This window comes from Phyllobates terribilis, unplaced genomic scaffold, assembly GCF_046119375.1.
Source record: "Phyllobates terribilis strain yellow unplaced genomic scaffold, ASM4611937v1 Scaffold_9001__1_contigs__length_23789, whole genome shotgun sequence".
Lineage (NCBI taxonomy): Eukaryota > Metazoa > Chordata > Amphibia > Anura > Dendrobatidae > Phyllobates > Phyllobates terribilis.
This window is the reverse complement of record NW_027371741.1, coordinates 1-23790: the sequence shown is the minus strand read 5'-3', so window position 1 is coordinate 23790 and position 23790 is coordinate 1. Positions and strand designations below refer to the sequence as shown.

General features: G+C 61.1%; 20 non-coding genes across 20 annotated transcripts; all 20 read right to left on the bottom strand.

Annotated features, from left to right (window-relative positions):
* Positions 1–2986: 2986 nt before the first annotated feature.
* LOC141252488 (U1 spliceosomal RNA) lies at positions 2987–3150 on the bottom strand. Its single transcript, XR_012313897.1, has one exon. It is a non-coding gene; the product is annotated as a U1 spliceosomal RNA (small nuclear RNA).
* Positions 3151–4065: 915 nt separating this feature from the next.
* Positions 4066–4229, bottom strand: LOC141252487 (U1 spliceosomal RNA). Its single transcript, XR_012313896.1, has one exon. It is a non-coding gene; the product is annotated as a U1 spliceosomal RNA (small nuclear RNA).
* A 915-nt stretch (positions 4230–5144) lies between these two features.
* LOC141252486 (U1 spliceosomal RNA) lies at positions 5145–5308 on the bottom strand. The gene has a single exon (XR_012313895.1). It is a non-coding gene; the product is annotated as a U1 spliceosomal RNA (small nuclear RNA).
* Positions 5309–6223: 915 nt separating this feature from the next.
* On the bottom strand, positions 6224–6387 carry LOC141252485 (U1 spliceosomal RNA). Its single transcript, XR_012313894.1, has one exon. It is a non-coding gene; the product is annotated as a U1 spliceosomal RNA (small nuclear RNA).
* Positions 6388–7302: 915 nt separating this feature from the next.
* On the bottom strand, positions 7303–7466 carry LOC141252484 (U1 spliceosomal RNA). Its single transcript, XR_012313893.1, has one exon. It is a non-coding gene; the product is annotated as a U1 spliceosomal RNA (small nuclear RNA).
* A 915-nt stretch (positions 7467–8381) lies between these two features.
* On the bottom strand, positions 8382–8545 carry LOC141252482 (U1 spliceosomal RNA). Its single transcript, XR_012313891.1, has one exon. It is a non-coding gene; the product is annotated as a U1 spliceosomal RNA (small nuclear RNA).
* A 915-nt stretch (positions 8546–9460) lies between these two features.
* On the bottom strand, positions 9461–9624 carry LOC141252481 (U1 spliceosomal RNA). Its single transcript, XR_012313890.1, has one exon. It is a non-coding gene; the product is annotated as a U1 spliceosomal RNA (small nuclear RNA).
* A 915-nt stretch (positions 9625–10539) lies between these two features.
* On the bottom strand, positions 10540–10703 carry LOC141252480 (U1 spliceosomal RNA). Its single transcript, XR_012313889.1, has one exon. It is a non-coding gene; the product is annotated as a U1 spliceosomal RNA (small nuclear RNA).
* A 915-nt stretch (positions 10704–11618) lies between these two features.
* LOC141252479 (U1 spliceosomal RNA) lies at positions 11619–11782 on the bottom strand. Its single transcript, XR_012313888.1, has one exon. It is a non-coding gene; the product is annotated as a U1 spliceosomal RNA (small nuclear RNA).
* A 915-nt stretch (positions 11783–12697) lies between these two features.
* Positions 12698–12861, bottom strand: LOC141252477 (U1 spliceosomal RNA). Its single transcript, XR_012313887.1, has one exon. It is a non-coding gene; the product is annotated as a U1 spliceosomal RNA (small nuclear RNA).
* Positions 12862–13776: 915 nt separating this feature from the next.
* On the bottom strand, positions 13777–13940 carry LOC141252476 (U1 spliceosomal RNA). The gene has a single exon (XR_012313886.1). It is a non-coding gene; the product is annotated as a U1 spliceosomal RNA (small nuclear RNA).
* A 915-nt stretch (positions 13941–14855) lies between these two features.
* LOC141252475 (U1 spliceosomal RNA) lies at positions 14856–15019 on the bottom strand. The gene has a single exon (XR_012313885.1). It is a non-coding gene; the product is annotated as a U1 spliceosomal RNA (small nuclear RNA).
* A 915-nt stretch (positions 15020–15934) lies between these two features.
* Positions 15935–16098, bottom strand: LOC141252474 (U1 spliceosomal RNA). The gene has a single exon (XR_012313884.1). It is a non-coding gene; the product is annotated as a U1 spliceosomal RNA (small nuclear RNA).
* Positions 16099–17013: 915 nt separating this feature from the next.
* Positions 17014–17177, bottom strand: LOC141252473 (U1 spliceosomal RNA). The gene has a single exon (XR_012313883.1). It is a non-coding gene; the product is annotated as a U1 spliceosomal RNA (small nuclear RNA).
* A 915-nt stretch (positions 17178–18092) lies between these two features.
* On the bottom strand, positions 18093–18256 carry LOC141252472 (U1 spliceosomal RNA). Its single transcript, XR_012313882.1, has one exon. It is a non-coding gene; the product is annotated as a U1 spliceosomal RNA (small nuclear RNA).
* Positions 18257–19171: 915 nt separating this feature from the next.
* Positions 19172–19335, bottom strand: LOC141252491 (U1 spliceosomal RNA). Its single transcript, XR_012313900.1, has one exon. It is a non-coding gene; the product is annotated as a U1 spliceosomal RNA (small nuclear RNA).
* A 915-nt stretch (positions 19336–20250) lies between these two features.
* On the bottom strand, positions 20251–20414 carry LOC141252490 (U1 spliceosomal RNA). The gene has a single exon (XR_012313899.1). It is a non-coding gene; the product is annotated as a U1 spliceosomal RNA (small nuclear RNA).
* Positions 20415–21329: 915 nt separating this feature from the next.
* On the bottom strand, positions 21330–21493 carry LOC141252489 (U1 spliceosomal RNA). Its single transcript, XR_012313898.1, has one exon. It is a non-coding gene; the product is annotated as a U1 spliceosomal RNA (small nuclear RNA).
* A 915-nt stretch (positions 21494–22408) lies between these two features.
* On the bottom strand, positions 22409–22572 carry LOC141252483 (U1 spliceosomal RNA). The gene has a single exon (XR_012313892.1). It is a non-coding gene; the product is annotated as a U1 spliceosomal RNA (small nuclear RNA).
* A 915-nt stretch (positions 22573–23487) lies between these two features.
* On the bottom strand, positions 23488–23651 carry LOC141252471 (U1 spliceosomal RNA). Its single transcript, XR_012313881.1, has one exon. It is a non-coding gene; the product is annotated as a U1 spliceosomal RNA (small nuclear RNA).
* Between the last annotated feature and the right edge of the window lie 139 nt (positions 23652–23790).

Here is a 23790-nt window from a genome sequence, read left to right as displayed (position 1 = left end):
AACTCACATTTAATTTCCATATACCTCTCCCACTCACACAATTCTCATCCAAAACCAATTCACATTTCACACACTCATGGTCCGAATACATCACCTTATTTTGAATAAATTTCTTACCAACCAAACCTTTCGATACAAAACACATGTCAATCCTTGAACTATACCTTCCACACTCAGAATGATATGTTTCAGGTGGCGGGTTTACTCCACCTTGTTTTGCCAGATCTTGCAGTTTAAAATCCAGGAGCATTGATTTAAGAACATTCCCAGAAGCATCCACACTATCACCATCAATCACACAATTAAAGTCCCCCACCCAGACAACCGGATCCCTCCCAGGCAAATACAACTTAATTTTCTCAAACAGTTCTATTCTCTCATTCCTCTTAGTTGATGCATACACATTTATCACGCGAAACTTTAACCCTTTCATTTTCACCACCACCATTATACACCTGCCAGCCTCTATCACCATATAACTACATATTTCAATATTTTTGTTTTTAAACAAAATGCCCACACCATCATTTCTATTTAAAGATGACATTGACCACACTGCTGGTCCATGTCTCCATTCTTCTTTCCTAATTTCATTATTTAACCCACATTCTTGTAGACATATAATATCTACACATGCCCCTGCAAGTTCTTCCAAAATTGCAGCCCTTCTGTTTCTGCTTGAAAACACACGGACATTTGATGATGCGATCACAAAGGACATGCCACCCTACTTATACAACAACCCTAAGGAGGATAAGGACACAAGTCACGGGGGGGCGGGAGGAGTTTCGCCGCCAGACCCAATATCCATCCCTTCCTCAAATAGCGTCTTAAACCTGTTCTTTGTCTCCACAAACGGCGACTCCAAAGTCTCAATTTTTTGCTTTTTTGCTGCTTTCCGAAAGGGACGAAAGGAATTCCCATCTCTTTCCTCGGTATCAACAGAGGAACTTGCCCCAGGTGATGACCACTCATCAATTACTAGGGACTCATCAGTTACTGGGCTGAGTGGATCCGCAATTGATTCCACCTCCTCCTGTACCTCACTTTTCTCAGCAACCAGACTTTCACTCTGCTCCTGCACAGCCTCCTGCTCCAATATCCTCCTAGCCTCCTCATGCTTTTTTTGGTAAGCAAGCTCAGCCGCCATTCTTCTCTGCCTCTCTTGTTCTTGAAATTCCTCTGCCTTCTTTTTTGCCACTGGGCAGTTCCTGTAGACATGCCCAGTATCTCCACACATGTCACAGGCCCTCGGCATAGGGCAACCTCCGGCTTCATGGCCAGGTTTCTTGCAGAGTCTACAAACTTTAAGATTAGGACAAGCCTCCTTAAGGTGGCCGAAGACATGGCAATTCCTACAAAAGGTTGGCTGGCCCTGGTACCACAAATACCCTCTATGACCAGCCACAGAAAAATTGGCTGGGGGGTGCTTCACACCACCAATGCATGTGGAATCTGGCTTCAACTTCACCATGAACTTGTACGTGCCATTAAATACGTTCAAGGCACTGGTCTGTTGCATGCCACCCTTCACATACACACAATAGTTTGACAAAAAGGTCTGAATTACAGACACCGGTGTAAAGGGGTTATATACATGAACAAACAGCACCTTATCCTCTAGTTCAAACAAAGGGTAGAAGCAAATGTTCTTTAAAACGGAATTGGAACAGTTTTTTCGAAGGCATTCAAAAAACAGCAAACAAGTGCCTTCCTCATTAAAGGTCACATCATACTGGCCTGTTTTCTTTGCCTCTTGCACACAATAAAGTTGATCAAGAGAAATACCTGCCAATTCTTCAATGATGGTATGTCCAATGTAAAGAATGTTGTTTCTCTCAAGGTCAGCTGTGTCCACTTGCAGACGAACGGTGTTCCTGATGCCTGAACGGAATCTTGAACCACTGGCAAACATCTTGTCAAAAAGAAAAACTGTCGGTCCGACGACCACAGAAAGCAAAAACCGTTGTTTCCTTTAAAAGGAAACTACAAACCCTCCACCCAGCGGAGGCTATAGAACCCCACACTGGGCTGCAGGCCGAGAAAGGTATCTCCCCTGCCAGGTAAGTATGAGTTGGAGCCCGCCGGGCCGACGAGCGCCCCTCTGGCGCAGCCCCCCAGCATCGCGGAGTCTCGTGCACCAAAAGTAAGGGGTGGTGTGGCCCGGCGGCGCCTGCACGGACGCTCCCCGAGTGGGTGACGCCGGGCGCTCAAGGCGCAGCTGACGCCCCGTCCGTCCCCCAGAGGGCAGGCCGAGCTCAAGCGGAAAACCGTCCAAGATGCACAGCAGCAGCAGCCTGATCATTTGCATATAGGGGCGGCTGCTCCCAAGCACTACGTCGCTGCGGCCGGGAACAGGCAGGCAGCTAGAGCTCTGCAGCTGCCACCCTCTGCTGGCACCCTGTCGTGACTCACTCAGCTGCGGCCAGGAGGACGCACGGTGGAGGAGGCTCAAGGGCAGGCCCAGCAGCTGCTTCGGGTCGACCGACCGAACGGCAGACAGCTGTGCACCGGCGGGCCACTCACAACTCCAGCTCCGGCCGCGAGATGGGGACGCTGCAAGTGGCCACCCTTGAGCGTGCCTGCGCAGGAGGAGGCTTTCGGCCGCTCGCGCTCTCCCTGGAACACGGCGTTGCCTCGTGTGCTCCAAAGCATGCCTTTGGTTCGCTGCAAATCCAGCATGTTGGGGCGCTAGTCCCGACACCTGCAGAAGAGCAGAGGGAGCCATGTCGTCACCAAGTGAATGAGATGCAAACGAGCAGATCAATCCCCAGCAGCAGGCAGGGGGCGCCAAGTCCAACAAACAAAGCACAAAGCAAAGGCAAAAGGCCCCAAGCCAACAAAGAAGCAAGCAACTCGTCCCTTCTTAGCCAGGGCAGGGAGAAGGTGGCGGCGTAGGCCCACAAGGGGGAGCCAAAGGCCACGTCCACCTCTCCGAGCTTCTCATCATTCCCAAAGCACTGTTCTGTCATTGACTGGAGGAAATCAGGGGAAAGCGCGAACGCAGTCCCCCACTACCACAAATTATGCAGTCGAGTTTCCCGCATTTGGGGAAATCGCAGGGGTCAGCACACCCGGAGTGCAATGGATGAGCCTCACCCTGGGAGAACCACCTTAGTGATCATGGTATCTCCCCTGCCAGGTAAGTATGAGTTGGAGACCGCCGGGCCGACGAGCGCCCCTCTGGCGCAGCCCCCCAGCATCGCGGAGTCTCGTGCACCAAAAGTAAGGGGTGGTGTGGCCCGGCGGCGCCTGCACGGACGCTCCCCGAGTGGGTGACGCCGGGCGCTCAAGGCGCAGCTGACGCCCCGTCCGTCCCCCAGAGGGCAGGCCGAGCTCAAGCGGAAAACCGTCCAAGATGCACAGCAGCAGCAGCCTGATCATTTTCATATAGGGGCGGCTGCTCCCAAGCACTACGTCGCTGCGGCCGGGAACAGGCAGGCAGCTAGAGCTCTGCAGCTGCCACCCTCTGCTGGCACCCTGTCGTGACTCACTCAGCTGCGGCCAGGAGGACGCACGGTGGAGGAGGCTCAAGGGCAGGCCCAGCAGCTGCTTCGGGTCGACCGACCGAACGGCAGACAGCTGTGCACCGGCGGGCCACTCACAACTCCAGCTCCGGCCGCGAGATGGGGACGCTGCAAGTGGCCACCCTTGAGCGTGCCTGCGCAGGAGGAGGCTTTCGGCCGCTCGCGCTCTCCCTGGAACACGGCGTTGCCTCGTGTGCTCCAAAGCATGCCTTTGGTTCGCTGCAAATCCAGCATGTTGGGGCGCTAGTCCCGACACCTGCAGAAGAGCAGAGGGAGCCATGTCGTCACCAAGTGAATGAGATGCAAACGAGCAGATCAATCCCCAGCAGCAGGCAGGGGGCGCCAAGTCCAACAAACAAAGCACAAAGCAAAGGCAAAAGGCCCCAAGCCAACAAAGAAGCAAGCAACTCGTCCCTTCTTAGCCAGGGCAGGGAGAAAGTGGCGGCGTAGGCCCACAAGGGGGAGCCAAAGGCCATGTCCACCTCTCCGAGCTTCTCATCATTCCCAAAGCACTGTTCTGTCATTGACTGGAGGAAATCAGGGGAAAGCGCGAACGCAGTCCCCCACTACCACAAATTATGCAGTCGAGTTTCCCGCATTTGGGGAAATCGCAGGGGTCAGCACACCCGGAGTGCAATGGATGAGCCTCACCCTGGGAGAACCACCTTAGTGATCATGGTATCTCCCCTGCCAGGTAAGTATGAGTTGGAGCCCGCCGGGCCGACGAGCGCCCCTCTGGCGCAGCCCCCCAGCATCGCGGAGTCTCGTGCACCAAAAGTAAGGGGTGGTGTGGCCCGGCGGCGCCTGCACGGACGCTCCCCGAGTGGGTGACGCCGGGCGCTCAAGGCGCAGCTGACGCCCCGTCCGTCCCCCAGAGGGCAGGCCGAGCTCAAGCGGAAAACCGTCCAAGATGCACAGCAGCAGCAGCCTGATCATTTGCATATAGGGGCGGCTGCTCCCAAGCACTACGTCGCTGCGGCCGGGAACAGGCAGGCAGCTAGAGCTCTGCAGCTGCCACCCTCTGCTGGCACCCTGTCGTGACTCACTCAGCTGCGGCCAGGAGGACGCACGGTGGAGGAGGCTCAAGGGCAGGCCCAGCAGCTGCTTCGGGTCGACCGACCGAACGGCAGACAGCTGTGCACCGGCGGGCCACTCACAACTCCAGCTCCGGCCGCGAGATGGGGACGCTGCAAGTGGCCACCCTTGAGCGTGCCTGCGCAGGAGGAGGCTTTCGGCCGCTCGCGCTCTCCCTGGAACACGGCGTTGCCTCGTGTGCTCCAAAGCATGCCTTTGGTTCGCTGCAAATCCAGCATGTTGGGGCGCTAGTCCCGACACCTGCAGAAGAGCAGAGGGAGCCATGTCGTCACCAAGTGAATGAGATGCAAACGAGCAGATCAATCCCCAGCAGCAGGCAGGGGGCGCCAAGTCCAACAAACAAAGCACAAAGCAAAGGCAAAAGGCCCCAAGCCAACAAAGAAGCAAGCAACTCGTCCCTTCTTAGCCAGGGCAGGGAGAAGGTGGCGGCGTAGGCCCACAAGGGGGAGCCAAAGGCCACGTCCACCTCTCCGAGCTTCTCATCATTCCCAAAGCACTGTTCTGTCATTGACTGGAGGAAATCAGGGGAAAGCGCGAACGCAGTCCCCCACTACCACAAATTATGCAGTCGAGTTTCCCGCATTTGGGGAAATCGCAGGGGTCAGCACACCCGGAGTGCAATGGATGAGCCTCACCCTGGGAGAACCACCTTAGTGATCATGGTATCTCCCCTGCCAGGTAAGTATGAGTTGGAGCCCGCCGGGCCGACGAGCGCCCCTCTGGCGCAGCCCCCCAGCATCGCGGAGTCTCGTGCACCAAAAGTAAGGGGTGGTGTGGCCCGGCGGCGCCTGCACGGACGCTCCCCGAGTGGGTGACGCCGGGCGCTCAAGGCGCAGCTGACGCCCCGTCCGTCCCCCAGAGGGCAGGCCGAGCTCAAGCGGAAAACCGTCCAAGATGCACAGCAGCAGCAGCCTGATCATTTGCATATAGGGGCGGCTGCTCCCAAGCACTACGTCGCTGCGGCCGGGAACAGGCAGGCAGCTAGAGCTCTGCAGCTGCCACCCTCTGCTGGCACCCTGTCGTGACTCACTCAGCTGCGGCCAGGAGGACGCACGGTGGAGGAGGCTCAAGGGCAGGCCCAGCAGCTGCTTCGGGTCGACCGACCGAACGGCAGACAGCTGTGCACCGGCGGGCCACTCACAACTCCAGCTCCGGCCGCGAGATGGGGACGCTGCAAGTGGCCACCCTTGAGCGTGCCTGCGCAGGAGGAGGCTTTCGGCCGCTCGCGCTCTCCCTGGAACACGGCGTTGCCTCGTGTGCTCCAAAGCATGCCTTTGGTTCGCTGCAAATCCAGCATGTTGGGGCGCTAGTCCCGACACCTGCAGAAGAGCAGAGGGAGCCATGTCGTCACCAAGTGAATGAGATGCAAACGAGCAGATCAATCCCCAGCAGCAGGCAGGGGGCGCCAAGTCCAACAAACAAAGCACAAAGCAAAGGCAAAAGGCCCCAAGCCAACAAAGAAGCAAGCAACTCGTCCCTTCTTAGCCAGGGCAGGGAGAAGGTGGCGGCGTAGGCCCACAAGGGGGAGCCAAAGGCCACGTCCACCTCTCCGAGCTTCTCATCATTCCCAAAGCACTGTTCTGTCATTGACTGGAGGAAATCAGGGGAAAGCGCGAACGCAGTCCCCCACTACCACAAATTATGCAGTCGAGTTTCCCGCATTTGGGGAAATCGCAGGGGTCAGCACACCCGGAGTGCAATGGATGAGCCTCACCCTGGGAGAACCACCTTAGTGATCATGGTATCTCCCCTGCCAGGTAAGTATGAGTTGGAGCCCGCCGGGCCGACGAGCGCCCCTCTGGCGCAGCCCCCCAGCATCGCGGAGTCTCGTGCACCAAAAGTAAGGGGTGGTGTGGCCCGGCGGCGCCTGCACGGACGCTCCCCGAGTGGGTGACGCCGGGCGCTCAAGGCGCAGCTGACGCCCCGTCCGTCCCCCAGAGGGCAGGCCGAGCTCAAGCGGAAAACCGTCCAAGATGCACAGCAGCAGCAGCCTGATCATTTGCATATAGGGGCGGCTGCTCCCAAGCACTACGTCGCTGCGGCCGGGAACAGGCAGGCAGCTAGAGCTCTGCAGCTGCCACCCTCTGCTGGCACCCTGTCGTGACTCACTCAGCTGCGGCCAGGAGGACGCACGGTGGAGGAGGCTCAAGGGCAGGCCCAGCAGCTGCTTCGGGTCGACCGACCGAACGGCAGACAGCTGTGCACCGGCGGGCCACTCACAACTCCAGCTCCGACCGCGAGATGGGGACGCTGCAAGTGGCCACCCTTGAGCGTGCCTGCGCAGGAGGAGGCTTTCGGCCGCTCGCGCTCTCCCTGGAACACGGCGTTGCCTCGTGTGCTCCAAAGCATGCCTTTGGTTCGCTGCAAATCCAGCATGTTGGGGCGCTAGTCCCGACACCTGCAGAAGAGCAGAGGGAGCCATGTCGTCACCAAGTGAATGAGATGCAAACGAGCAGATCAATCCCCAGCAGCAGGCAGGGGGCGCCAAGTCCAACAAACAAAGCACAAAGCAAAGGCAAAAGGCCCCAAGCCAACAAAGAAGCAAGCAACTCGTCCCTTCTTAGCCAGGGCAGGGAGAAGGTGGCGGCGTAGGCCCACAAGGGGGAGCCAAAGGCCACGTCCACCTCTCCGAGCTTCTCATCATTCCCAAAGCACTGTTCTGTCATTGACTGGAGGAAATCAGGGGAAAGCGCGAACGCAGTCCCCCACTACCACAAATTATGCAGTCGAGTTTCCCGCATTTGGGGAAATCGCAGGGGTCAGCACACCCGGAGTGCAATGGATGAGCCTCACCCTGGGAGAACCACCTTAGTGATCATGGTATCTCCCCTGCCAGGTAAGTATGAGTTGGAGCCCGCCGGGCCGACGAGCGCCCCTCTGGCGCAGCCCCCCAGCATCGCGGAGTCTCGTGCACCAAAAGTAAGGGGTGGTGTGGCCCGGCGGCGCCTGCACGGACGCTCCCCGAGTGGGTGACGCCGGGCGCTCAAGGCGCAGCTGACGCCCCGTCCGTCCCCCAGAGGGCAGGCCGAGCTCAAGCGGAAAACCGTCCAAGATGCACAGCAGCAGCAGCCTGATCATTTGCATATAGGGGCGGCTGCTCCCAAGCACTACGTCGCTGCGGCCGGGAACAGGCAGGCAGCTAGAGCTCTGCAGCTGCCACCCTCTGCTGGCACCCTGTCGTGACTCACTCAGCTGCGGCCAGGAGGACGCACGGTGGAGGAGGCTCAAGGGCAGGCCCAGCAGCTGCTTCGGGTCGACCGACCGAACGGCAGACAGCTGTGCACCGGCGGGCCACTCACAACTCCAGCTCCGGCCGCGAGATGGGGACGCTGCAAGTGGCCACCCTTGAGCGTGCCTGCGCAGGAGGAGGCTTTCGGCCGCTCGCGCTCTCCCTGGAACACGGCGTTGCCTCGTGTGCTCCAAAGCATGCCTTTGGTTCGCTGCAAATCCAGCATGTTGGGGCGCTAGTCCCGACACCTGCAGAAGAGCAGAGGGAGCCATGTCGTCACCAAGTGAATGAGATGCAAACGAGCAGATCAATCCCCAGCAGCAGGCAGGGGGCGCCAAGTCCAACAAACAAAGCACAAAGCAAAGGCAAAAGGCCCCAAGCCAACAAAGAAGCAAGCAACTCGTCCCTTCTTAGCCAGGGCAGGGAGAAGGTGGCGGCGTAGGCCCACAAGGGGGAGCCAAAGGCCACGTCCACCTCTCCGAGCTTCTCATCATTCCCAAAGCACTGTTCTGTCATTGACTGGAGGAAATCAGGGGAAAGCGCGAACGCAGTCCCCCACTACCACAAATTATGCAGTCGAGTTTCCCGCATTTGGGGAAATCGCAGGGGTCAGCACACCCGGAGTGCAATGGATGAGCCTCACCCTGGGAGAACCACCTTAGTGATCATGGTATCTCCCCTGCCAGGTAAGTATGAGTTGGAGCCCGCCGGGCCGACGAGCGCCCCTCTGGCGCAGCCCCCCAGCATCGCGGAGTCTCGTGCACCAAAAGTAAGGGGTGGTGTGGCCCGGCGGCGCCTGCACGGACGCTCCCCGAGTGGGTGACGCCGGGCGCTCAAGGCGCAGCTGACGCCCCGTCCGTCCCCCAGAGGGCAGGCCGAGCTCAAGCGGAAAACCGTCCAAGATGCACAGCAGCAGCAGCCTGATCATTTGCATATAGGGGCGGCTGCTCCCAAGCACTACGTCGCTGCGGCCGGGAACAGGCAGGCAGCTAGAGCTCTGCAGCTGCCACCCTCTGCTGGCACCCTGTCGTGACTCACTCAGCTGCGGCCAGGAGGACGCACGGTGGAGGAGGCTCAAGGGCAGGCCCAGCAGCTGCTTCGGGTCGACCGACCGAACGGCAGACAGCTGTGCACCGGCGGGCCACTCACAACTCCAGCTCCGGCCGCGAGATGGGGACGCTGCAAGTGGCCACCCTTGAGCGTGCCTGCGCAGGAGGAGGCTTTCGGCCGCTCGCGCTCTCCCTGGAACACGGCGTTGCCTCGTGTGCTCCAAAGCATGCCTTTGGTTCGCTGCAAATCCAGCATGTTGGGGCGCTAGTCCCGACACCTGCAGAAGAGCAGAGGGAGCCATGTCGTCACCAAGTGAATGAGATGCAAACGAGCAGATCAATCCCCAGCAGCAGGCAGGGGGCGCCAAGTCCAACAAACAAAGCACAAAGCAAAGGCAAAAGGCCCCAAGCCAACAAAGAAGCAAGCAACTCGTCCCTTCTTAGCCAGGGCAGGGAGAAGGTGGCGGCGTAGGCCCACAAGGGGGAGCCAAAGGCCACGTCCACCTCTCCGAGCTTCTCATCATTCCCAAAGCACTGTTCTGTCATTGACTGGAGGAAATCAGGGGAAAGCGCGAACGCAGTCCCCCACTACCACAAATTATGCAGTCGAGTTTCCCGCATTTGGGGAAATCGCAGGGGTCAGCACACCCGGAGTGCAATGGATGAGCCTCACCCTGGGAGAACCACCTTAGTGATCATGGTATCTCCCCTGCCAGGTAAGTATGAGTTGGAGCCCGCCGGGCCGACGAGCGCCCCTCTGGCGCAGCCCCCCAGCATCGCGGAGTCTCGTGCACCAAAAGTAAGGGGTGGTGTGGCCCGGCGGCGCCTGCACGGACGCTCCCCGAGTGGGTGACGCCGGGCGCTCAAGGCGCAGCTGACGCCCCGTCCGTCCCCCAGAGGGCAGGCCGAGCTCAAGCGGAAAACCGTCCAAGATGCACAGCAGCAGCAGCCTGATCATTTGCATATAGGGGCGGCTGCTCCCAAGCACTACGTCGCTGCGGCCGGGAACAGGCAGGCAGCTAGAGCTCTGCAGCTGCCACCCTCTGCTGGCACCCTGTCGTGACTCACTCAGCTGCGGCCAGGAGGACGCACGGTGGAGGAGGCTCAAGGGCAGGCCCAGCAGCTGCTTCGGGTCGACCGACCGAACGGCAGACAGCTGTGCACCGGCGGGCCACTCACAACTCCAGCTCCGGCCGCGAGATGGGGACGCTGCAAGTGGCCACCCTTGAGCGTGCCTGCGCAGGAGGAGGCTTTCGGCCGCTCGCGCTCTCCCTGGAACACGGCGTTGCCTCGTGTGCTCCAAAGCATGCCTTTGGTTCGCTGCAAATCCAGCATGTTGGGGCGCTAGTCCCGACACCTGCAGAAGAGCAGAGGGAGCCATGTCGTCACCAAGTGAATGAGATGCAAACGAGCAGATCAATCCCCAGCAGCAGGCAGGGGGCGCCAAGTCCAACAAACAAAGCACAAAGCAAAGGCAAAAGGCCCCAAGCCAACAAAGAAGCAAGCAACTCGTCCCTTCTTAGCCAGGGCAGGGAGAAGGTGGCGGCGTAGGCCCACAAGGGGGAGCCAAAGGCCACGTCCACCTCTCCGAGCTTCTCATCATTCCCAAAGCACTGTTCTGTCATTGACTGGAGGAAATCAGGGGAAAGCGCGAACGCAGTCCCCCACTACCACAAATTATGCAGTCGAGTTTCCCGCATTTGGGGAAATCGCAGGGGTCAGCACACCCGGAGTGCAATGGATGAGCCTCACCCTGGGAGAACCACCTTAGTGATCATGGTATCTCCCCTGCCAGGTAAGTATGAGTTGGAGCCCGCCGGGCCGACGAGCGCCCCTCTGGCGCAGCCCCCCAGCATCGCGGAGTCTCGTGCACCAAAAGTAAGGGGTGGTGTGGCCCGGCGGCGCCTGCACGGACGCTCCCCGAGTGGGTGACGCCGGGCGCTCAAGGCGCAGCTGACGCCCCGTCCGTCCCCCAGAGGGCAGGCCGAGCTCAAGCGGAAAACCGTCCAAGATGCACAGCAGCAGCAGCCTGATCATTTGCATATAGGGGCGGCTGCTCCCAAGCACTACGTCGCTGCGGCCGGGAACAGGCAGGCAGCTAGAGCTCTGCAGCTGCCACCCTCTGCTGGCACCCTGTCGTGACTCACTCAGCTGCGGCCAGGAGGACGCACGGTGGAGGAGGCTCAAGGGCAGGCCCAGCAGCTGCTTCGGGTCGACCGACCGAACGGCAGACAGCTGTGCACCGGCGGGCCACTCACAACTCCAGCTCCGGCCGCGAGATGGGGACGCTGCAAGTGGCCACCCTTGAGCGTGCCTGCGCAGGAGGAGGCTTTCGGCCGCTCGCGCTCTCCCTGGAACACGGCGTTGCCTCGTGTGCTCCAAAGCATGCCTTTGGTTCGCTGCAAATCCAGCATGTTGGGGCGCTAGTCCCGACACCTGCAGAAGAGCAGAGGGAGCCATGTCGTCACCAAGTGAATGAGATGCAAACGAGCAGATCAATCCCCAGCAGCAGGCAGGGGGCGCCAAGTCCAACAAACAAAGCACAAAGCAAAGGCAAAAGGCCCCAAGCCAACAAAGAAGCAAGCAACTCGTCCCTTCTTAGCCAGGGCAGGGAGAAGGTGGCGGCGTAGGCCCACAAGGGGGAGCCAAAGGCCACGTCCACCTCTCCGAGCTTCTCATCATTCCCAAAGCACTGTTCTGTCATTGACTGGAGGAAATCAGGGGAAAGCGCGAACGCAGTCCCCCACTACCACAAATTATGCAGTCGAGTTTCCCGCATTTGGGGAAATCGCAGGGGTCAGCACACCCGGAGTGCAATGGATGAGCCTCACCCTGGGAGAACCACCTTAGTGATCATGGTATCTCCCCTGCCAGGTAAGTATGAGTTGGAGCCCGCCGGGCCGACGAGCGCCCCTCTGGCGCAGCCCCCCAGCATCGCGGAGTCTCGTGCACCAAAAGTAAGGGGTGGTGTGGCCCGGCGGCGCCTGCACGGACGCTCCCCGAGTGGGTGACGCCGGGCGCTCAAGGCGCAGCTGACGCCCCGTCCGTCCCCCAGAGGGCAGGCCGAGCTCAAGCGGAAAACCGTCCAAGATGCACAGCAGCAGCAGCCTGATCATTTGCATATAGGGGCGGCTGCTCCCAAGCACTACGTCGCTGCGGCCGGGAACAGGCAGGCAGCTAGAGCTCTGCAGCTGCCACCCTCTGCTGGCACCCTGTCGTGACTCACTCAGCTGCGGCCAGGAGGACGCACGGTGGAGGAGGCTCAAGGGCAGGCCCAGCAGCTGCTTCGGGTCGACCGACCGAACGGCAGACAGCTGTGCACCGGCGGGCCACTCACAACTCCAGCTCCGGCCGCGAGATGGGGACGCTGCAAGTGGCCACCCTTGAGCGTGCCTGCGCAGGAGGAGGCTTTCGGCCGCTCGCGCTCTCCCTGGAACACGGCGTTGCCTCGTGTGCTCCAAAGCATGCCTTTGGTTCGCTGCAAATCCAGCATGTTGGGGCGCTAGTCCCGACACCTGCAGAAGAGCAGAGGGAGCCATGTCGTCACCAAGTGAATGAGATGCAAACGAGCAGATCAATCCCCAGCAGCAGGCAGGGGGCGCCAAGTCCAACAAACAAAGCACAAAGCAAAGGCAAAAGGCCCCAAGCCAACAAAGAAGCAAGCAACTCGTCCCTTCTTAGCCAGGGCAGGGAGAAGGTGGCGGCGTAGGCCCACAAGGGGGAGCCAAAGGCCACGTCCACCTCTCCGAGCTTCTCATCATTCCCAAAGCACTGTTCTGTCATTGACTGGAGGAAATCAGGGGAAAGCGCGAACGCAGTCCCCCACTACCACAAATTATGCAGTCGAGTTTCCCGCATTTGGGGAAATCGCAGGGGTCAGCACACCCGGAGTGCAATGGATGAGCCTCACCCTGGGAGAACCACCTTAGTGATCATGGTATCTCCCCTGCCAGGTAAGTATGAGTTGGAGCCCGCCGGGCCGACGAGCGCCCCTCTGGCGCAGCCCCCCAGCATCGCGGAGTCTCGTGCACCAAAAGTAAGGGGTGGTGTGGCCCGGCGGCGCCTGCACGGACGCTCCCCGAGTGGGTGACGCCGGGCGCTCAAGGCGCAGCTGACGCCCCGTCCGTCCCCCAGAGGGCAGGCCGAGCTCAAGCGGAAAACCGTCCAAGATGCACAGCAGCAGCAGCCTGATCATTTGCATATAGGGGCGGCTGCTCCCAAGCACTACGTCGCTGCGGCCGGGAACAGGCAGGCAGCTAGAGCTCTGCAGCTGCCACCCTCTGCTGGCACCCTGTCGTGACTCACTCAGCTGCGGCCAGGAGGACGCACGGTGGAGGAGGCTCAAGGGCAGGCCCAGCAGCTGCTTCGGGTCGACCGACCGAACGGCAGACAGCTGTGCACCGGCGGGCCACTCACAACTCCAGCTCCGGCCGCGAGATGGGGACGCTGCAAGTGGCCACCCTTGAGCGTGCCTGCGCAGGAGGAGGCTTTCGGCCGCTCGCGCTCTCCCTGGAACACGGCGTTGCCTCGTGTGCTCCAAAGCATGCCTTTGGTTCGCTGCAAATCCAGCATGTTGGGGCGCTAGTCCCGACACCTGCAGAAGAGCAGAGGGAGCCATGTCGTCACCAAGTGAATGAGATGCAAACGAGCAGATCAATCCCCAGCAGCAGGCAGGGGGCGCCAAGTCCAACAAACAAAGCACAAAGCAAAGGCAAAAGGCCCCAAGCCAACAAAGAAGCAAGCAACTCGTCCCTTCTTAGCCAGGGCAGGGAGAAGGTGGCGGCGTAGGCCCACAAGGGGGAGCCAAAGGCCACGTCCACCTCTCCGAGCTTCTCATCATTCCCAAAGCACTGTTCTGTCATTGACTGGAGGAAATCAGGGGAAAGCGCGAACGCAGTCCCCCACTACCACAAATTATGCAGTCGAGTTTCCCGCATTTGGGGAAATCGCAGGGGTCAGCACACCCGGAGTGCAATGGATGAGCCTCACCCTGGGAGAACCACCTTAGTGATCATGGTATCTCCCCTGCCAGGTAAGTATGAGTTGGAGCCCGCCGGGCCGACGAGCGCCCCTCTGGCGCAGCCCCCCAGCATCGCGGAGTCTCGTGCACCAAAAGTAAGGGGTGGTGTGGCCCGGCGGCGCCTGCACGGACGCTCCCCGAGTGGGTGACGCCGGGCGCTCAAGGCGCAGCTGACGCCCCGTCCGTCCCCCAGAGGGCAGGCCGAGCTCAAGCGGAAAACCGTCCAAGATGCACAGCAGCAGCAGCCTGATCATTTGCATATAGGGGCGGCTGCTCCCAAGCACTACGTCGCTGCGGCCGGGAACAGGCAGGCAGCTAGAGCTCTGCAGCTGCCACCCTCTGCTGGCACCCTGTCGTGACTCACTCAGCTGCGGCCAGGAGGACGCACGGTGGAGGAGGCTCAAGGGCAGGCCCAGCAGCTGCTTCGGGTCGACCGACCGAACGGCAGACAGCTGTGCACCGGCGGGCCACTCACAACTCCAGCTCCGGCCGCGAGATGGGGACGCTGCAAGTGGCCACCCTTGAGCGTGCCTGCGCAGGAGGAGGCTTTCGGCCGCTCGCGCTCTCCCTGGAACACGGCGTTGCCTCGTGTGCTCCAAAGCATGCCTTTGGTTCGCTGCAAATCCAGCATGTTGGGGCGCTAGTCCCGACACCTGCAGAAGAGCAGAGGGAGCCATGTCGTCACCAAGTGAATGAGATGCAAACGAGCAGATCAATCCCCAGCAGCAGGCAGGGGGCGCCAAGTCCAACAAACAAAGCACAAAGCAAAGGCAAAAGGCCCCAAGCCAACAAAGAAGCAAGCAACTCGTCCCTTCTTAGCCAGGGCAGGGAGAAGGTGGCGGCGTAGGCCCACAAGGGGGAGCCAAAGGCCACGTCCACCTCTCCGAGCTTCTCATCATTCCCAAAGCACTGTTCTGTCATTGACTGGAGGAAATCAGGGGAAAGCGCGAACGCAGTCCCCCACTACCACAAATTATGCAGTCGAGTTTCCCGCATTTGGGGAAATCGCAGGGGTCAGCACACCCGGAGTGCAATGGATGAGCCTCACCCTGGGAGAACCACCTTAGTGATCATGGTATCTCCCCTGCCAGGTAAGTATGAGTTGGAGCCCGCCGGGCCGACGAGCGCCCCTCTGGCGCAGCCCCCCAGCATCGCGGAGTCTCGTGCACCAAAAGTAAGGGGTGGTGTGGCCCGGCGGCGCCTGCACGGACGCTCCCCGAGTGGGTGACGCCGGGCGCTCAAGGCGCAGCTGACGCCCCGTCCGTCCCCCAGAGGGCAGGCCGAGCTCAAGCGGAAAACCGTCCAAGATGCACAGCAGCAGCAGCCTGATCATTTGCATATAGGGGCGGCTGCTCCCAAGCACTACGTCGCTGCGGCCGGGAACAGGCAGGCAGCTAGAGCTCTGCAGCTGCCACCCTCTGCTGGCACCCTGTCGTGACTCACTCAGCTGCGGCCAGGAGGACGCACGGTGGAGGAGGCTCAAGGGCAGGCCCAGCAGCTGCTTCGGGTCGACCGACCGAACGGCAGACAGCTGTGCACCGGCGGGCCACTCACAACTCCAGCTCCGGCCGCGAGATGGGGACGCTGCAAGTGGCCACCCTTGAGCGTGCCTGCGCAGGAGGAGGCTTTCGGCCGCTCGCGCTCTCCCTGGAACACGGCGTTGCCTCGTGTGCTCCAAAGCATGCCTTTGGTTCGCTGCAAATCCAGCATGTTGGGGCGCTAGTCCCGACACCTGCAGAAGAGCAGAGGGAGCCATGTCGTCACCAAGTGAATGAGATGCAAACGAGCAGATCAATCCCCAGCAGCAGGCAGGGGGCGCCAAGTCCAACAAACAAAGCACAAAGCAAAGGCAAAAGGCCCCAAGCCAACAAAGAAGCAAGCAACTCGTCCCTTCTTAGCCAGGGCAGGGAGAAGGTGGCGGCGTAGGCCCACAAGGGGGAGCCAAAGGCCACGTCCACCTCTCCGAGCTTCTCATCATTCCCAAAGCACTGTTCTGTCATTGACTGGAGGAAATCAGGGGAAAGCGCGAACGCAGTCCCCCACTACCACAAATTATGCAGTCGAGTTTCCCGCATTTGGGGAAATCGCAGGGGTCAGCACACCCGGAGTGCAATGGATGAGCCTCACCCTGGGAGAACCACCTTAGTGATCATGGTATCTCCCCTGCCAGGTAAGTATGAGTTGGAGCCCGCCGGGCCGACGAGCGCCCCTCTGGCGCAGCCCCCCAGCATCGCGGAGTCTCGTGCACCAAAAGTAAGGGGTGGTGTGGCCCGGCGGCGCCTGCACGGACGCTCCCCGAGTGGGTGACGCCGGGCGCTCAAGGCGCAGCTGACGCCCCGTCCGTCCCCCAGAGGGCAGGCCGAGCTCAAGCGGAAAACCGTCCAAGATGCACAGCAGCAGCAGCCTGATCATTTGCATATAGGGGCGGCTGCTCCCAAGCACTACGTCGCTGCGGCCGGGAACAGGCAGGCAGCTAGAGCTCTGCAGCTGCCACCCTCTGCTGGCACCCTGTCGTGACTCACTCAGCTGCGGCCAGGAGGACGCACGGTGGAGGAGGCTCAAGGGCAGGCCCAGCAGCTGCTTCGGGTCGACCGACCGAACGGCAGATAGCTGTGCACCGGCGGGCCACTCACAACTCCAGCTCCGGCCGCGAGATGGGGACGCTGCAAGTGGCCACCCTTGAGCGTGCCTGCGCAGGAGGAGGCTTTCGGCCGCTCGCGCTCTCCCTGGAACACGGCGTTGCCTCGTGTGCTCCAAAGCATGCCTTTGGTTCGCTGCAAATCCAGCATGTTGGGGCGCTAGTCCCGACACCTGCAGAAGAGCAGAGGGAGCCATGTCGTCACCAAGTGAATGAGATGCAAACGAGCAGATCAATCCCCAGCAGCAGGCAGGGGGCGCCAAGTCCAACAAACAAAGCACAAAGCAAAGGCAAAAGGCCCCAAGCCAACAAAGAAGCAAGCAACTCGTCCCTTCTTAGCCAGGGCAGGGAGAAGGTGGCGGGGTAGGCCCACAAGGGGGAGCCAAAGGCCACGTCCACCTCTCCGAGCTTCTCATCATTCCCAAAGCACTGTTCTGTCATTGACTGGAGGAAATCAGGGGAAAGCGCGAACGCAGTCCCCCACTACCACAAATTATGCAGTCGAGTTTCCCGCATTTGGGGAAATCGCAGGGGTCAGCACACCCGGAGTGCAATGGATGAGCCTCACCCTGGGAGAACCACCTTAGTGATCATGGTATCTCCCCTGCCAGGTAAGTATGAGTTGGAGCCCGCCGGGCCGACGAGCGCCCCTCTGGCGCAGCCCCCCAGCATCGCGGAGTCTCGTGCACCAAAAGTAAGGGGTGGTGTGGCCCGGCGGCGCCTGCACGGACGCTCCCCGAGTGGGTGACGCCGGGCGCTCAAGGCGCAGCTGACGCCCCGTCCGTCCCCCAGAGGGCAGGCCGAGCTCAAGCGGAAAACCGTCCAAGATGCACAGCAGCAGCAGCCTGATCATTTGCATATAGGGGCGGCTGCTCCCAAGCACTACGTCGCTGCGGCCGGGAACAGGCAGGCAGCTAGAGCTCTGCAGCTGCCACCCTCTGCTGGCACCCTGTCGTGACTCACTCAGCTGCGGCCAGGAGGACGCACGGTGGAGGAGGCTCAAGGGCAGGCCCAGCAGCTGCTTCGGGTCGACCGACCGAACGGCAGACAGCTGTGCACCGGCGGGCCACTCACAACTCCAGCTCCGGCCGCGAGATGGGGACGCTGCAAGTGGCCACCCTTGAGCGTGCCTGCGCAGGAGGAGGCTTTCGGCCGCTCGCGCTCTCCCTGGAACACGGCGTTGCCTCGTGTGCTCCAAAGCATGCCTTTGGTTCGCTGCAAATCCAGCATGTTGGGGCGCTAGTCCCGACACCTGCAGAAGAGCAGAGGGAGCCATGTCGTCACCAAGTGAATGAGATGCAAACGAGCAGATCAATCCCCAGCAGCAGGCAGGGGGCGCCAAGTCCAACAAACAAAGCACAAAGCAAAGGCAAAAGGCCCCAAGCCAACAAAGAAGCAAGCAACTCGTCCCTTCTTAGCCAGGGCAGGGAGAAGGTGGCGGCGTAGGCCCACAAGGGGGAGCCAAAGGCCACGTCCACCTCTCCGAGCTTCTCATCATTCCCAAAGCACTGTTCTGTCATTGACTGGAGGAAATCAGGGGAAAGCGCGAACGCAGTCCCCCACTACCACAAATTATGCAGTCGAGTTTCCCGCATTTGGGGAAATCGCAGGGGTCAGCACACCCGGAGTGCAATGGATGAGCCTCACCCTGGGAGAACCACCTTAGTGATCATGGTATCTCCCCTGCCAGGTAAGTATGAGTTGGAGCCCGCCGGGCCGACGAGCGCCCCTCTGGCGCAGCCCCCCAGCATCGCGGAGTCTCGTGCACCAAAAGTAAGGGGTGGTGTGGCCCGGCGGCGCCTGCACGGACGCTCCCCGAGTGGGTGACGCCGGGCGCTCAAGGCGCAGCTGACGCCCCGTCCGTCCCCCAGAGGGCAGGCCGAGCTCAAGCGGAAAACCGTCCAAGATGCACAGCAGCAGCAGCCTGATCATTTGCATATAGGGGCGGCTGCTCCCAAGCACTACGTCGCTGCGGCCGGGAACAGGCAGGCAGCTAGAGCTCTGCAGCTGCCACCCTCTGCTGGCACCCTGTCGTGACTCACTCAGCTGCGGCCAGGAGGACGCACGGTGGAGGAGGCTCAAGGGCAGGCCCAGCAGCTGCTTCGGGTCGACCGACCGAACGGCAGACAGCTGTGCACCGGCGGGCCACTCACAACTCCAGCTCCGGCCGCGAGATGGGGACGCTGCAAGTGGCCACCCTTGAGCGTGCCTGCGCAGGAGGAGGCTTTCGGCCGCTCGCGCTCTCCCTGGAACACGGCGTTGCCTCGTGTGCTCCAAAGCATGCCTTTGGTTCGCTGCAAATCCAGCATGTTGGGGCGCTAGTCCCGACACCTGCAGAAGAGCAGAGGGAGCCATGTCGTCACCAAGTGAATGAGATGCAAACGAGCAGATCAATCCCCAGCAGCAGGCAGGGGGCGCCAAGTCCAACAAACAAAGCACAAAGCAAAGGCAAAAGGCCCCAAGCCAACAAAGAAGCAAGCAACTCGTCCCTTCTTAGCCAGGGCAGGGAGAAGGTGGCGGCGTAGGCCCACAAGGGGGAGCCAAAGGCCACGTCCACCTCTCCGAGCTTCTCATCATTCCCAAAGCACTGTTCTGTCATTGACTGGAGGAAATCAGGGGAAAGCGCGAACGCAGTCCCCCACTACCACAAATTATGCAGTCGAGTTTCCCGCATTTGGGGAAATCGCAGGGGTCAGCACACCCGGAGTGCAATGGATGAGCCTCACCCTGGGAGAACCACCTTAGTGATCATGGTATCTCCCCTGCCAGGTAAGTATGAGTTGGAGCCCGCCGGGCCGACGAGCGCCCCTCTGGCGCAGCCCCCCAGCATCGCGGAGTCTCGTGCACCAAAAGTAAGGGGTGGTGTGGCCCGGCGGCGCCTGCACGGACGCTCCCCGAGTGGGTGACGCCGGGCGCTCAAGGCGCAGCTGACGCCCCGTCCGTCCCCCAGAGGGCAGGCCGAGCTCAAGCGGAAAACCGTCCAAGATGCACAGCAGCAGCAGCCTGATCATTTGCATATAGGGGCGGCTGCTCCCAAGCACTACGTCGCTGCGGCCGGGAACAGGCAGGCAGCTAGAGCTCTGCAGCTGCCACCCTCTGCTGGCACCCTGTCGTGACTCACTCAGCTGCGGCCAGGAGGACGCACGGTGGAGGAGGCTCAAGGGCAGGCCCAGCAGCTGCTTCGGGTCGACCGACCGAACGGCAGACAGCTGTGCACCGGCGGGCCACTCACAACTCCAGCTCCGGCCGCGAGATGGGGACGCTGCAAGTGGCCACCCTTGAGCGTGCCTGCGCAGGAGGAGGCTTTCGGCCGCTCGCGCTCTCCCTGGAACACGGCGTTGCCTCGTGTGCTCCAAAGCATGCCTTTGGTTCGCTGCAAATCCAGCATGTTGGGGCGCTAGTCCCGACACCTGCAGAAGAGCAGAGGGAGCCATGTCGTCACCAAGTGAATGAGATGCAAACGAGCAGATCAATCCCCAGCAGCAGGCAGGGGGCGCCAAGTCCAACAAACAAAGCACAAAGCAAAGGCAAAAGGCCCCAAGCCAACAAAGAAGCAAGCAACTCGTCCCTTCTTAGCCAGGGCAGGGAGAAGGTGGCGGCGTAGGCCCACAAGGGGGAGCCAAAGGCCACGTCCACCTCTCCGAGCTTCTCATCATTCCCAAAGCACTGTTCTGTCATTGACTGGAGGAAATCAGGGGAAAGCGCGAACGCAGTCCCCCACTACCACAAATTATGCAGTCGAGTTTCCCGCATTTGGGGAAATCGCAGGGGTCAGCACACCCGGAGTGCAATGGATGAGCCTCACCCTGGGAGAACCACCTTAGTGATCATGGTATCTCCCCTGCCAGGTAAGTATGAGTTGGAGCCCGCCGGGCCGACGAGCGCCCCTCTGGCGCAGCCCCCCAGCATCGCGGAGTCTCGTGCACCAAAAGTAAGGGGTGGTGTGGCCCGGCGGCGCCTGCACGGACGCTCCCCGAGTGGGTGACGCCGGGCGCTCAAGGCGCAGCTGACGCCCCGTCCGTCCCCCAGAGGGCAGGCCGAGCTCAAGCGGAAAACCGTCCAAGATGCACAGCAGCAGCAGCCTGATCATTTGCATATAGGGGCGGCTGCTCCCAAGCACTACGTCGCTGCGGCCGGGAACAGGCAGGCAGCTAGAGCTCTGCAGCTGCCACCCTCTGCTGGCACCCTGTCGTGACTCACTCAGCTGCGGCCAGGAGGACGCACGGTGGAGGAGGCTCAAGGGCAGGCCCAGCAGCTGCTTCGGGTCGACCGACCGAACGGCAGACAGCTGTGCACCGGCGGGCCACTCACAACTCCAGCTCCGGCCGCGAGATGGGGACGCTGCAAGTGGCCACCCTTGAGCGTGCCTGCGCAGGAGGAGGCTTTCGGCCGCTCGCGCTCTCCCTGGAACACGGCGTTGCCTCGTGTGCTCCAAAGCATGCCTTTGGTTCGCTGCAAATCCAGCATGTTGGGGCGCTAGTCCCGACACCTGCAGAAGAGCAGAGGGAGCCATGTCGTCACCAAGTGAATGAGATGCAAACGAGCAGATCAATCCCCAGCAGCAGGCAGGGGGCGCCAAGTCCAACAAACAAAGCACAAAGCAAAGGCAAAAGGCCCCAAGCCAACAAAGAAGCAAGCAACTCGTCCCTTCTTAGCCAGGGCAGGGAGAAGGTGGCGGCGTAGGCCCACAAGGGGGAGCCAAAGGCCACGTCCACCTCTCCGAGCTTCTCATCATTCCCAAAGCACTGTTCTGTCATTGACTGGAGGAAATCAGGGGAAAGCGCGAACGCAGTCCCCCACTACCACAAATTATGCAGTCGAGTTTCCCGCATTTGGGGAAATCGCAGGGGTCAGCACACCCGGAGTGCAATGGATGAGCCTCACCCTGGGAGAACCACCTTAGTGATCATGGTATCTCCCCTGCCAGGTAAGTATGAGTTGGAGCCCGCCGGGCCGACGAGCGCCCCTCTGGCGCAGCCCCCCAGCATCGCGGAGTCTCGTGCACCAAAAGTAAGGGGTGGTGTGGCCCGGCGGCGCCTGCACGGACGCTCCCCGAGTGGGTGACGCCGGGCGCTCAAGGCGCAGCTGACGCCCCGTCCGTCCCCCAGAGGGCAGGCCGAGCTCAAGCGGAAAACCGTCCAAGATGCACAGCAGCAGCAGCCTGATCATTTGCATATAGGGGCGGCTGCTCCCAAGCACTACGTCGCTGCGGCCGGGAACAGGCAGGCAGCTAGAGCTCTGCAGCTGCCACCCTCTGCTGGCACCCTGTCGTGACTCACTCAGCTGCGGCCAGGAGGACGCACGGTGGAGGAGGCTCAAGGGCAGGCCCAGCAGCTGCTTCGGGTCGACCGACCGAACGGCAGACAGCTGTGCACCGGCGGGCCACTCACAACTCCAGCTCCGGCCGCGAGATGGGGACGCTGCAAGTGGCCACCCTTGAGCGTGCCTGCGCAGGAGGAGGCTTTCGGCCGCTCGCGCTCTCCCTGGAACACGGCGTTGCCTCGTGTGCTCCAAAGCATGCCTTTGGTTCGCTGCAAATCCAGCATGTTGGGGCGCTAGTCCCGACACCTGCAGAAGAGCAGAGGGAGCCATGTCGTCACCAAGTGAATGAGATGCAAACGAGCAGATCAATCCCCAGCAGCAGGCAGGGGGCGCCAAGTCCAACAAACAAAGCACAAAGCAAAGGCAAAAGGCCCCAAGCCAACAAAGAAGCAAGCAACTCGTCCCTTCTTAGCCAGGGCAGGGAGAAGGTGGCGGCGTAGGCCCACAAGGGGGAGCCAAAGGCCACGTCCACCTCTCCGAGCTTCTCATCATTCCCAAAGCACTGTTCTGTCATTGACTGGAGGAAATCAGGGGAAAGCGCGAACGCAGTCCCCCACTACCACAAATTATGCAGTCGAGTTTCCCGCATTTGGGGAAATCGCAGGGGTCAGCACACCCGGAGTGCAATGGATGAGCCTCACCCTGGGAGAACCACCTTAGTGATCATGGTATCTCCCCTGCCAGGTAAGTATGAGTTGGAGCCCGCCGGGCCGACGAGCGCCCCTCTGGCGCAGCCCCCCAGCATCGCGGAGTCTCGTGCACCAAAAGTAAGGGGTGGTGTGGCCCGGCGGCGCCTGCACGGACGCTCCCCGAGTGGGTGACGCCGGGCGCTCAAGGCGCAGCTGACGCCCCGTCCGTCCCCCAGAGGGCAGGCCGAGCTCAAGCGGAAAACCGTCCAAGATGCACAGCAGCAGCAGCCTGATCATTTGCATATAGGGGCGGCTGCTCCCAAGCACTACGTCGCTGCGGCCGGGAACAGGCAGGCAGCTAGAGCTCTGCAGCTGCCACCCTCTGCTGGCACCCTGTCGTGACTCACTCAGCTGCGGCCAGGAGGACGCACGGTGGAGGAGGCTCAAGGGCAGGCCCAGCAGCTGCTTCGGGTCGACCGACCGAACGGCAGACAGCTGTGCACCGGCGGGCCACTCACAACTCCAGCTCCGGCCGCGAGATGGGGACGCTGCAAGTGGCCACCCTTGAGCGTGCCTGCGCAGGAGGAGGCTTTCGGCCGCTCGCGCTCTCCCTGGAACACGGCGTTGCCTCGTGTGCTCCAAAGCATGCCTTTGGTTCGCTGCAAATCCAGCATGTTGGGGCGCTAGTCCCGACACCTGCAGAAGAGCAGAGGGAGCCATGTCGTCACCAAGTGAATGAGATGCAAACGAGCAGATCAATCCCCAGCAGCAGGCAGGGGGCGCCAAGTCCAACAAACAAAGCACAAAGCAAAGGCAAAAGGCCCCAAGCCAACAAAGAAGCAAGCAACTCGTCCCTTCTTAGCCAGGGCAGGGAGAAGGTGGCGGCGTAGGCCCACAAGGGGGAGCCAAAGGCCACGTCCACCTCTCCGAGCTTCTCATCATTCCCAAAGCACTGTTCTGTCATTGACTGGAGGAAATCAGGGGAAAGCGCGAACGCAGTCCCCCACTACCACAAATTATGCAGTCGAGTTTCCCGCATTTGGGGAAATCGCAGGGGTCAGCACACCCGGAGTGCAATGGATGAGCCTCACCCTGGGAGAACCACCTTAGTGATCATGGTATCTCCCCTGCCAGGTAAGTATGAGTTGGAGCCCGCCGGGCCGACGAGCGCCCCTCTGGCGCAGCCCCCCAGCATCGCGGAGTCTCGTGCACCAAAAGTAAGGGGTGGTGTGGCCCGGCGGGGCCTGCACGGACGCTCCCCGAGTGGGTGACGCCGGGCGC